We start from the raw sequence: 12554 nt of genomic DNA, 5'->3' as shown, positions 1-12554 counted from the left end.
TGGAGTTGCTGCACTACTTCTCTTGGACCTCTCAGCTGCCTTTGATACGGTTGACCATGACACCCTAATTCAAAGACTCCACGAAGCTGGCATACAAAGGATTGCTCTTGACTGGATTACTTCCTATCTCCAAGAAAGAGCGAATATCATCCACTCGCCCCCCCTCTCGTCCGAACCCTACCTCACAAAAGCAGGGGTCCCCCAAGGGTCAATCATCTCACCTTTGCTTTTCAACATCTACATGATATCTTTACCAGAACTGATCAATGATTTCCATCTCACATGCTACAACTATGCAGATGACACACAAATACTACTTAAATTAGAAGACCCCAAAAACATTGAAAACTCACAAATCTTCAGTTGCCTCAGAGCCGTTGATCAGTGGATGACCTGGAGCCATCTCAAACTAAATACCTCCAAAACAGAAATACTCATATGTGGTGACTGGAAAAATTATGACCCTCTGTGCGTCTGGCCTGACGATCTCGGACCACTTCCTCAATTATCCAAGGAAGTTAAAAACCTAGGAATTACCATGGATTCCAAGTTAACTATGAATGCCCAAGTAGACAAATTAGCACGCACAAGCTTCATCACCTTAAAGACTTTACGACGCATCTTCCCCACCTCGGATTTCCACACAAGTTGCAAGCTACTATCTCGCTTGTACTATCCAAACTGGATTATGCCAATAGCCTCTACCATGGATCATCTCTATCTGTTATGAAAAAACTACAACGTATCCAGAATTCCGCAGCCAGGCTACTACTACATATATAGCCGCAAGCCCACATCTCCCCTGCCTTGAGAGCACTACACTGGTTACCCGTTGCCAGAAGATGCACTTTCAAGCTGCTTTGTATCACCCACAAAGCTATACATGGAACAGGACCGCTTTTTGTCAGAAAGAAAATTACCAAATACATCCAACAAAGAACCCTCCGCTCAAGACTGGCACCCCGCCTTAGAACACAACCATACAAGAAAAAGACTGTAGGTGGTACATCCTTCTCCGTCCAAGCAGCCAAACTATGGAATTCATTATCCCCAACTATAAGAACCACAGATAACTTTCTTGTCTTCAGAAAACTACTCAAGAGTTGGCTGTTTCCTTCATAACCACCTTTTCAAACAACTATGAACTGCATATGCCTATGTGGATAAATATTTTTTTCAGATTATGGGGGTCATTCTGATCCTGGCGGTAGACTACCGCCAGGCCAACGACCGCGGATGCACCGCCAACAGGCTGGCGGTGCATCCATGGGCATTCTGACCGCGGCGGTACCGCCGCGGTCAGAAACGGAAAACCGGCGGGGCCCCCTAACAGGGCCCCACCAAGATTTTCAGTGTCTGCCAAGCAGACACTGAAAATCGCGACGGGTGCAACTGCACCCGTCGCACCCCTTCCACTCTGCCGGCTCCATTCGGAGCCGGCATCCTCATGGAAGGGGGTTTCCCGCTGGGCTGGCAGGCGGCCTTCTGGCAGTCGCCCGCCAGCTCAGCGGGAAAATCAGAATTACCGCGGCGGTCTATTGACCGCGCAGCGGTATTCTGATGGTTGTACTTTGGCAGGCGGCCTCCGCCGCCCGCCAAAGTCAGAATGACCCCCTATATGTATATTTCTATTTATTTATAGTTTCTTTGGAAAATATGTATTGGTTCTGTCATAACAATAAAATACACACACACTCTTTAAACCTGTCTGACTAAGTATTTTTTTTCACCCATGATTCTAATTCTGTATTGTATGTGCATATGTGTGTGTATTCATGTATGTGTGTGTGTGTGTGTGTATATATATATATGTATGTGTATATGTTGTTTCTGTGCTTGGCATGTTCGTGGATCATTGCATGGCTCCTGGTTTTGGGTTGTTATACTAGATATCTCTGAATTCCTGTGCTCATCATATCACACTTATCTACTCATCACTCTTATGTCATGTCTCTAGCAAACTATCCTCCATTCTCACTCTGACTCATCCCAAATCCCTTCTACCACTTTCATCTCCTAAATATCCCTGCCTAAGCTCTTCCCTCCACCTCCACATCTAACTCACCAAACCTCACTCTACCTCTGTGACCTCCCACACAACCTTACTAAATTCTCCTGCATTCATCTCACCCTGCTACTATGCTCTCCCTAACCCTTCCACATACTCTTCACCCTCCGCCCCCCTTTATTCATCCCAAGCTTTTGGGTTGAGTAAATGAAGTATATACTCCCAATTAACACTTCTGGATTTCTTTCCTCCTCCACCCCTCCATTACTCCAGTCAATCTAACTAACAGACTCTCATATCTGCGGCTCAAATTAACTCATAATAATACTAAAACTGTACTCATTATTAAACGATACTAATCCATCACTAATTCTTGCTGGGTTCCGGAGTAGCGTGCTACTCATCGAAAAGCGATTCGACGCCTCGTCAGGGGTAGTAAGCGCTATATAAATACGATTACAATACAATACAATACAATATCCTCCTCATTCAGGGCAGCAGGACTCACTGGGGCAGAGCCTGAGGTGCCTGGGGCAAAGGAGATGCCCACCCTCCTGTGTGAGCGGGCACCGGCAACTCGCTGAAGGGCTACTGGGAGGGTGGTGCTGGTACAGGGGTGGCAGCTGTACCTGCAGCTGGGGTAGTCACAGCAGTGTCCACCACCACCAGGGAGCTTCCATCGGAGGAGGTATCTGAGTCTGTGTTTTCACCTCCTGTCTCCACTGAGGCGCTCCCCTTGCCCTCCGTCCCACTGGTTCCCTTGGTGTCAGTGGAATCTGTCTCCTTGGTCCTGTGGGATTTAGCTCCCTCTGTCGCAGGTGCCGCTGCTCCTCCGCCAGTGGTCTTGCAAGTGTCTCTGGCTTCTGTCTGGTTCACAGGGAACGTTGCGGGGTGGTTCACCTTCTGCAGGGGGAGGATGGTGGTGGCCTGTGGGCCCTGTGGCAGGGCCTCCTGCCCCAGCCGAAGTGAAGGGCTGGTCAATGGACTGGCTAGTGGTAGGGGCCCTCTGGTGTGCTGTTGCCTCCCTCATGATGTTGGCCATGTCTGCCAACACCCCTGCAATGGAGATCAAGGTGGTGTCAATGGACTGCAAGTCCTCCCTGATCCCCTGATACTGTTCCTCCTGCAGCCGCCTGTTCTCTAGCACATTGTCAAGGATCTGGCCCATCGTGTCCTGAGAATGTTGGTAGGCTTCCAGGATCTTGGTGAGTTCCTCCTGAAGAATCGGTTTCCTGGGCCTGTCCTCCCCCTGGTGCACAGCGTTCCTCCCAGTGTCCCTGTTGGCCTGTGCCTCTGTCCCCTGAATAGTGTGCCCACTGCCACTGACCCCAGGTCCCTGATTGTCTTGGGTATGAGGTGTGGACTCAGTGTGCCCATTTGTACACATGTCAATCTGTGTACAGATGGGCACACTGCTGATTGATGTGTCCTGGGGACAGAGGAGTGGGTACGCTGGGTGGGTGCTGTGGTGTTGGATACTGATGGGGGAGGCTCTGTGGTGGACTGTGAGTGGGCTTGGGTGACTGAATGTCCAGTGGTCCCTGATAGGCCAGGTTGTTGGTCCAGATCCAGAAGTCCAGAGTTACTGTCATCACTGGGGGCATCTTCTGTTGGGGGACTGGATAGTCGTGGCACCTCCTCTCCGCTGACATTGGATGGGGCACTTGGGTAATGTGGGTGTGTGTTTTATAGTGCTATGAGGGAATGTTTTATATGTGGGTGTCCATTCTGAGCGCGGCGGACAATGGTTTACCGCCATTGAATGTCTGCTGTGGTGGTTCGTGGGTCATAATGTGGTGGGCGTTGTTCTGTTGGCGTAACAGTATAAGTGTTTGTACCTCCACTTTAGCACTGACCTTTGGGCTGGGGGATTTGTGTATGTGGCAGTATTTGTCGGATTGGTGTGTGTGTGTCATAATATGGCGAATGGATATTCCCCATTGTGGCCGTATGTTGGCGGCCGTCACCACGGCTGTAATTGGGATTTACCGCCAAAGTCATAATGAGGGCCAGAGTCTATTAGTCTTGTATTGTGTCAATTACACAAAGAAATGTAAGGGGGAAAACATGTTCAATCAGAACAGACAGACACATTTGTGATAAAAATTATTACATCTGATAAATCACAATTCAACAAAGGCACAACATAACCCTTACACATATGAGTAATTCACATGGGGTCAAGGTAACAAAGTTGATGAAGTTTCAATACTTTTAGCAATACTAGCATCATCATCAGGACTAAAATAAAAATACGCCTGAGGGCACTAGACATAATAACGAAATAAAGGGAGGGAAAAATGATGGAGAAAAAAAACGAGGGAAAAAAGAAGGGAAAAGGGGGACAAAGAAGAAGAGAAAAAGAGAGAGAAAAAAGAAAAGAAATCAAATTAGTATAAATGGACAAAAATCACTAAAAATATAAAGTCCAAAAAGTGATACCAAAAATAAGTGGAAAAACCATTAAAACCGCAGTGGCCAAATTGTGCGAACCATCATGAGTGAAAGCACAGTTTTATATATAATGAAATTAAGAACATATTTGTGAACAAGGAAGGGAAACTACATTGATAGGGACTGATAGAGATATGAATTTTTAAAGATTAAAAGTAAAACTAATGCTTAGAAGCAAATAACGCTGAAAGGGTTAAAAAAGATGCAATGGACAGGGACAAGGTCCAGAGTTCAGGCTACCCACAATGTAACACTGTTGCACTTACTTTCAGAAGTGTTTCTTGATTCAGGAAAGTGGTCCACAGCACCAGCCAAGGGTTCAGAGCCTCTGGTTTGCCTCTAGGGGTCTGATACTACAACTGCCACAATGCACCTCTTCAGCTGATAGAGCTTTTTACAACAGATGCTTCCAACTTCTTGAAATTTCGGAATGTTCTTCCAGAGGTCCTTTTTGGGTCGTTGATGTGTCCACAAACTTGATCCAAGGTTTCATAAGCTCAGAGTTGCTACTTGGAAGTTGGGACTACAGTTCCCAGAATGCATCTGGTCAGAATTTTCAAATGGCCACTGGATGCTAGTTAGCTGTGGTCTTCTTGCAAGACTTGATGCAGGGGACTCTGGTCAGCTCCTTTGTACCTTTAGTGTACAGGGAGTCTACTCCTGAAGTTGCCGCACAAGGCAAAGTCCTTTTCTTGGCGCAGTCCTTATGAGTGTAATGTTTCAGGTGCAGACCAGGGGTTCAACATAGCAGTCTTTCTTCCCCAGTATCTTCTTCCAGCAGGGCTCTGAAATGTGGGGAAGGTCTGACATATGTATCCTTGCTCTTGGAGTGGGACGCAAGGGGGTGCTCTTGTTCAATGGGGTATAGGCCACCACCCTCTGAGGTGACCACTTACTGTGAAGTGTGGCAACATCAATCCTAGAAAGCAACATTCTCTAAAAATCCAACACGGAAAAATGTCCTGCTTGGAGGTTAGATCTGGCTGAGTTTACCCACTGGTGTGGCTAGGTCTCCCTAACATACCCTTTCCAGTCCCTCACTTAATCTAATCATTGGGGCTCCCATGTGTCTCAGGGAGCAGGAAATGGGGTTGGTCCAGTTTCCGTCCCAAGTGGCTTTTCCTCTTTAGAAGACCAGTTTGGCAACTCTTCTCCCATCCTGCATTGCCATCTGCTGCAGCAGTTCTCCTTCCACCAGATGCACCCTTTGTCTCAGCCCAGACCACTTGACACCGCATGGCGATAGCTTGACTCAGGCTGCCAGTGACTGGCCAATCAGGAAAGGGCACTTCAGGGCTGAATATGGGAACTTTCAGAAAGAGATCTAGAACTCTTTCTTCAACCTTGGAAAGTTTCTGGATTTATTATAGCATTTAATTTGACACCAAATTTGATATATTTAGCTCGTCTCTGTCAGAAATAAGACATTATTATTTTAAGCCTATGGAGCCCATTGACTACAAAGGGGATAACTAATTTGGCAGTTTTTTTCCCTCACCAGGGCTTAAAAAGCATATTTTAAAAAGACCCTCCTTATATTTACACTGCACCCGAATTTTGGGGCACCTAGGATAGACCTTAGGCATGACGAATATGCACAAATAAAGTCATTGGAGACTTTGGAAGTACTTTTAATTCCAAAGTCGAATTTGGGTGTCATTTAACTTAAAATCAGTGAGCAAGACAGGCCTGCCTTTACAGTGACACTGTACACCACAGCAGTCCACCGATGGGTGCTCTAACTATACTATGGTCCGTAAACCTACATGCTGAATCATCTCCTAGTGACTTATAGGTAGGTTGTCAGAGTTGTTGGACCTAATCTGCATATACCATTTTAAGCAGAGCACTGATCCTGGGACTGGTTAGCAGTGCCCAGGGCACAGTCAGAGTTGGAAAACACCAGTATCAGCAAAAAGGGGGGGTACAAAAAGTGAGTGGCTTCTGCAATCACCTCTATTTTCCCAGAGATGCTGACGACAATAATGGGAAAAAATGGGTACCGCATTTCTGACAAGCAAACAGGAGGAAACTGAGGGCCTGATTCACACAGGTAAACTTATACATTTGTGTAAGTATACAGTTTTTCATTATTCATAAAACTGCATTTTAATAGTAAGTTTACGAGTGTGGAGAAAAATGAATGACGGCATTCCCTCATTTGCATTGGGTCATGCAAATGAAGGAATCACTGCCTCTGTGCCAGGTGAAGATGTTAACATCCATTAGGAAGGCTCACAAAATGATGGTAAGGTGTTAGTGAGCCCATACATCCATAAGCCAGGTATAAACTGCACTATAACACCCCTGAATAAAGTCCCTTGTAGGCACAATTTCCTGTAATAGTTTCAATGCCCAAGCCCACCAGGGTAAACTAGGCTGCCCTTTTTTGATTTGACAGTCTAAAAAAGGCATTTTCAAAACTGTAATGAAAAATTCAACTTTATCATTAAAGAGAGTTTAGCATTGCAATTTCGTGGATACCAAACATGACATAGCCATTTGCTCCTAAATGGGAATTACAGTTTATGAAACATAATAAGGAATCCTCAACTTTATCCTATGGGAGGAATAGGACTCACAGCAGTGAAAAACAAATCTGGGAGTTTTTTATTACCATGAGATGAAAAACTAAAAAGTGCATATCCAATGTTTTAATTGCAAAGCACCCTGCCCCATGGGCTACCTAGGGCCTACCTACCTTAGGGGTAACATATATAATAAAAGGGGAGTTTAGGGCTTGGCAAGAGCGCTTAAATGTCAATTTGACATGGCAGTCTAACACTGTACTCAGGTTACAATGGCAGGCTTGGGATGTGGTTTGAAGGGCTACTTCAGTGGGTGGCACAATAAGTGCTGCAGGCCCACTAGTAGCATTTAATTTAAACACCCTTGGAGTATGGTGACCACTTTACAAGGGAATTTTAAGTAAATTAAAAATGTCATTTAGGTACATACCGATCAAACCATGTTTAGGGGAGTGACACAAGCAGTTTAGCACTGGTTATTAGTGATAAAGTACACAGAGTCCTAAGGCTAACAAAAATTAATTTTACCAAAAATTGTACGTAAGTAGGAGAAGAATCTGGGGGAAGACAACCCTAAAGCGGATATGTCTAGCAATGATTTTACCCTGTTGCACAGATTTAACTCCTTACATTTTGGTTGAATAAATTTTTTAAACTGCATACACATAAAGAGATGCCATGTCATAGAATATGTGCGTATGGACAAAATACAATAAGCTACTATTACTATTGCTGAGGGAATGTAGGGTCATCATAATTGTTTTGCAGCTTTGCCGTCTATAAGACAAAGCACTTCCCACACTGAACAATGGAAATGAATATCATATTTTCATGTGCCCGTTGTCATACATACTAAATGTGTTACTTTGGCAGAGATAGCACCAGTGTAGTTATGGGTAGTTAAAAATTTCCAGAGGAAAAGCATTTTTCTATTCTTAAGGATGTTGGCACTGATTGATGTATTTGCATGAAATGTTCTAAAAAAAAAGATTATCCTCTTTCTTTTTTCTTCATGGTTTTGCAGTGCTATGTCAAGTAGGGGCCAATAGTGCGATCCCAGAAGGGCAATTTCCCATGTTAATTCCCATAGAAAAGTTTGCTCTCCAAGTTGGCACAAAGTTACAACTTTACTCAGAAGTGTGCTTATTTTCTTTTGTGTGATTCCGGGTAGTAGTTTTTGAGAAATTATAATTTAAAAAAGTGTTTGGATAGGCAGGAAGAGGTTATTTGTTAAAAAAAGTTGGGGACCGGCGTACATTTGTGAATCCCAAAGTTAAACAAATAAATGGGTCTGATTAGTTGTGGGAGCTTTCTATCAGATCATTCACTTCAACACCACGTCCTGGAGAAGGACACAATAGATCTGATTGGCAGACTGCAATGTCGGGGGACTGGCTGCCTGTGGGAGCTGAGTGCAGGGCTTTCCCCACTCACTGGACATAGTTGACAGCCGTGTGCAGTGAGTGGACGGCCGTGTGCAGTAGGAGGTTGGTTTTTTGAGAGGGTTGAGCACTGGGGAGGCAGGTGTCCAGGCTCTATGATCAACCCACTGCTGCACTAGGCCTAAGGCCATATACAGTAGGTTGTTGCCTATCTGCGGGATTTGGTGCAGGGCTTAGCCAGAGACCAGGATCTATGGAAAAACTCCACTTGTGCACATTGGAAGACCATGCACAGTTGGTGATGGCCACTTGTGCAGGGTTGGGCACAGGGCTTGGCTGGAAGTTGAAAGCCATGCTCAGTAGGGGCTTGGCTACCCCTGCTGGAATTTGTGCAGACTGCTCATTGAGGGTTTGGAACAGGCCCTGACTGAAGTTTACAACCTGCTGCCAATCCTCCACTGTGCACACCCAAAGGTCATGTGTGCAGGGTGTGCTTGGAAGCTAGGCCCTGTGGCCTACCTCCCACTGTGCATTACGAAAGGTTTTGTGTAGCATGGAGTTGGTCACCTGTGGGGCATGGGGCAGGTCCTGGCTGGAGGACTTTTCTATGCACAGCAGAAGGTTGGTACCCTGCATGAGGTTAGGTCCACTTCACAAGTGGTGCTCGAAGTTAAATGCAGATCCCTAATGAAACTAATGAGGCAAAACTTACTTCAAAATGTAATAATACAGAGCCCAGAACCAAAGAAATTTGATTTTAGTGGGAAATACAGGCATTACAGTATTTATTTTTTCAAGCCACTGAAGGTCATAGTGTTTTTGCTGTCAGTTGATCCATATGCATATACTTTTAAAAAAAGAATCCCTTATTAGTAAACTGAAGTTTAGAAAAAGAATCATGGTACCTCATTTTTTTTGTACCAGGGGACCTAGAAAATAAAGTAAACAGAGAAACAAAGAAGAAAAGAGAGGTCATGAAAGCTTGAAATGCAGACATTTTAGGACTCATTAATTCAGTGCTCTGTCCTGAAAATAAGTTAAGAAAAACACATAGCAGGCAGTGTAGAGATAACCTGCAACCTTGGGGCCAGAATGTTTTTTTAAATTTTTTAATACAAATTCACCGAGGGTATGTGGATCATGATAAACTTAAATAAAAAAGCAGGAGGGGCAGGGGCCTGGGGAGGCACTGCAACATAATATTACGGGGAGGTGCACACGTGCCCCCGTAACTGAGCCTTCTGGAGGCCTGAGGGACTCCATGTGTCAGGGTTCTATTCATTTTTAGAGGAGGGGGCACATTACCCCCTCCTTGAGCTTTCTAGGGGCTGCAGGGACTCCACTCCCTGCTGAATCCACTTTTAGCAGAGGGGGCATGTGACCTCTCCCCAAATCTTATAGAGGCCGTGAGGACTGTACCCCCTGGGAATGCATTCATTTATAGGGGAGGGATGTGTGCCAACTCCCCAGCCTGTACCCTTCGTGGTGAAGTGAGAGCAGGCTCCATCTTTTTGCTCCCACCTGGCTGGAACAGCCTTTCTCTGCTCCCACCAGGTGAGAGCAAACCTGTGTTCCCAGACTGCAAGAATGCAAGCAGGGAGTTTAAGTTCTCATTGCCCACACTCCTGTATGCCGGGAACTGCAGTCTCCAACCCTGGGGGATGAGGTCAACCAGGTCAGTGGAAAGCTCGAGAAGGGGGGACCTACACCTCCTTACCAAAAAAAGATAAATCATCGACAAGAGAAGGGGTATTTAAGGGATGAGGTTCCCGGGCCCTGTTGAGGCTTGGGCAGGGGACCATAAGCATATTATCCCAAAAATCAAAAATCCCCCCTAGAAGATGGGGTCCCCAGGGCTCTTAAGTGGCTCAGGCAGGGAGGCTCATGGTCCCATCCCCAAAAGGAACATTGGCCTCAGGGACCCCTATACCTACCTCTCAAAAAGGACCGCCAGGGCTGAAATGACGGAAGCACCGCCAACAGGCTGGCGGTGCTTCCAGGGTCATTATGACTGCGGCGGAAGCGCTGCGGCCCACCGCCGGGGCCAGCGTTTCCCGCCACAATGGCCCCGGCGGTAGACCACCAGGAAAAGGCTGGCGGTATGGGGAGTAGCAGGGCCCCTGGGGGCCCCTGCACTGCCCATGCCACTGGCATGGGCAGTGCAGGGGCCCCCTGACAGGGCCCAATGCGGCTTTTCACTGTCTGATCTGCAGACAGTGAAAAGTGTGACGTGTGCAGCTGCACCCGTCGCACGGCCGCAACACCGCCGGCTCATTTGGAGCCGGCTCGCATGTTGTGGCCTACATTTCCGCCGGCCGGCCCAGCGGGGATGTCATAATGGGCACCGCAGGAGTGCGGCCATAGTCTTTTGCAGGGGCTCTGTGGAACAACTAATGGTGTATCATTCTTATTTAAATGATAATCCATATAATGTTAACATAACATTACAATATAACATGCATTAAATTGAGTTTTTGGATTTACAATTTTACATTGCGGAGAACAAAATACAGAGCACTATGTGTAGGAAAAGTACAGCGTGCAATATCATGCTGCATGCTGCCAGTGCTCACCCCATCTCAGTGATCAATAACATACCCTATGGCGAGATGGTGCGTGTACGTCACAATTGTGGCAGTGATACGACTTTTTTGAGCTACATTGAGAATGTCAAACAATTTTTATTTGCAAGAGGGTTTGATAGATATATCTTGCAGAAGGCCGAGTTGAGAATTAATATAGTGGATCGTGCCTCTTCTTTGACTAAGAAACCAAAACCGAGGGGAATGACAAATTGCCTTGCTTTCATCGCTAGGTATCCTAGTATAGTTGTAATATTTTCAGTATTTTGTGCAGACATTGACCCCTTTTCATGGGCATCCCAGGCATTGAAGACTTAGACCCATATTTATACTTTTTTTGCACCTCATTTGTGTCATTTTTTGACGTAAAAGCGGCACAAACTTACAAAATACTATTATATTTTCTAAGTTTGCCCCGCTTTTGCGTCAAAAAATGACGCAAATGAGATGCAAAAAAAGTATAAATAGGGGCCTTAATCCCCAGCAGACCAGCAGTAGTTTTCTGTAGGGGTGAAACCATAAAAGATTTATTATGCTCAAGTTATGTTACTGAGAGGTCCAGTACATCAACCTGGTTACCCCCAAAGCCTACGGGTTTCTATAGGTACAAAGAGTGTAATGCGTACCAATATGGGAGGAATAAATTCACAAATTTTTCTTATAACAATCAGGGTAGGTATGAGCTCCACCACTTTATTAACTGTAACACTAGAAATGTGACATATATGATTGGTTGTGGTTGCAATTTTGTTCATGTTGGAAGCACTACCAGGCCACTAAAATAAGGGTTCAGGAACATTTACAGGCCCTTAGGAATAAGGACCTGAGGTACCCTATATCATTTCATTTTATGGAACCTCATCTGGACTCAACTGACATCTGGTTCCATGGAAAAGACCACATCCCAGGTGATATTAGAGTTTGAGACAGGTAACCCTTATTATGAAGTAATGAATCTAGTTGTCGCTCAAAAAGTGTGGAATTCGGACATAATACAGATGATGAATTTCATTACTTTTTGTAAGAAAAGTCTCTACTCTGGGAAGGTTTTGGAATATATGTACTTGCTGTTGGCGTGGCCGAATAGGGACTATGGGATACACATCCTGTAGCTATCCATGCAAGTAATGGTATTGTGTGAAAGAATACTGATTTGGGACTCTTTAGTTGTTTTGGAATTCCAGAGTGTGTTCTTAGGGAAATTACCTCGGTATCATTTGTATTAATTGTGATATGACCTTTTCAATAGGTTTTTCATGAGTCATGTGACTCTAATAGTTGATTTTTAGGCATAATGAGAACTGACTTGCTATTTGAGTTTGGGCTGCTATAATGCACACTGACGGTGACATAATGTTTGCACAAATCATTGTTAAGGTGAATATATCCATGATCGTGACAAACACTATAAGATGGCCGATATTTTAGCATGCCGGTCACACGATATATGGATGAGTTCTAACAATAAGGATAATTTAATTTTTTTGTCTGTATTCATTGTGACATGATGTTTTGACACATCCTACATAGACACTAGGTATACAAAATGGCTAATATATTGATATATATGATTCCGCCCAGGAAGAGGCACTGAATCGGC

Source organism: Pleurodeles waltl, chromosome 8 (assembly GCF_031143425.1).
Source record: "Pleurodeles waltl isolate 20211129_DDA chromosome 8, aPleWal1.hap1.20221129, whole genome shotgun sequence".
Taxonomy (NCBI): Eukaryota; Metazoa; Chordata; class Amphibia; order Caudata; family Salamandridae; genus Pleurodeles; species Pleurodeles waltl.
This window is presented reverse-complemented; position numbering follows the sequence as displayed.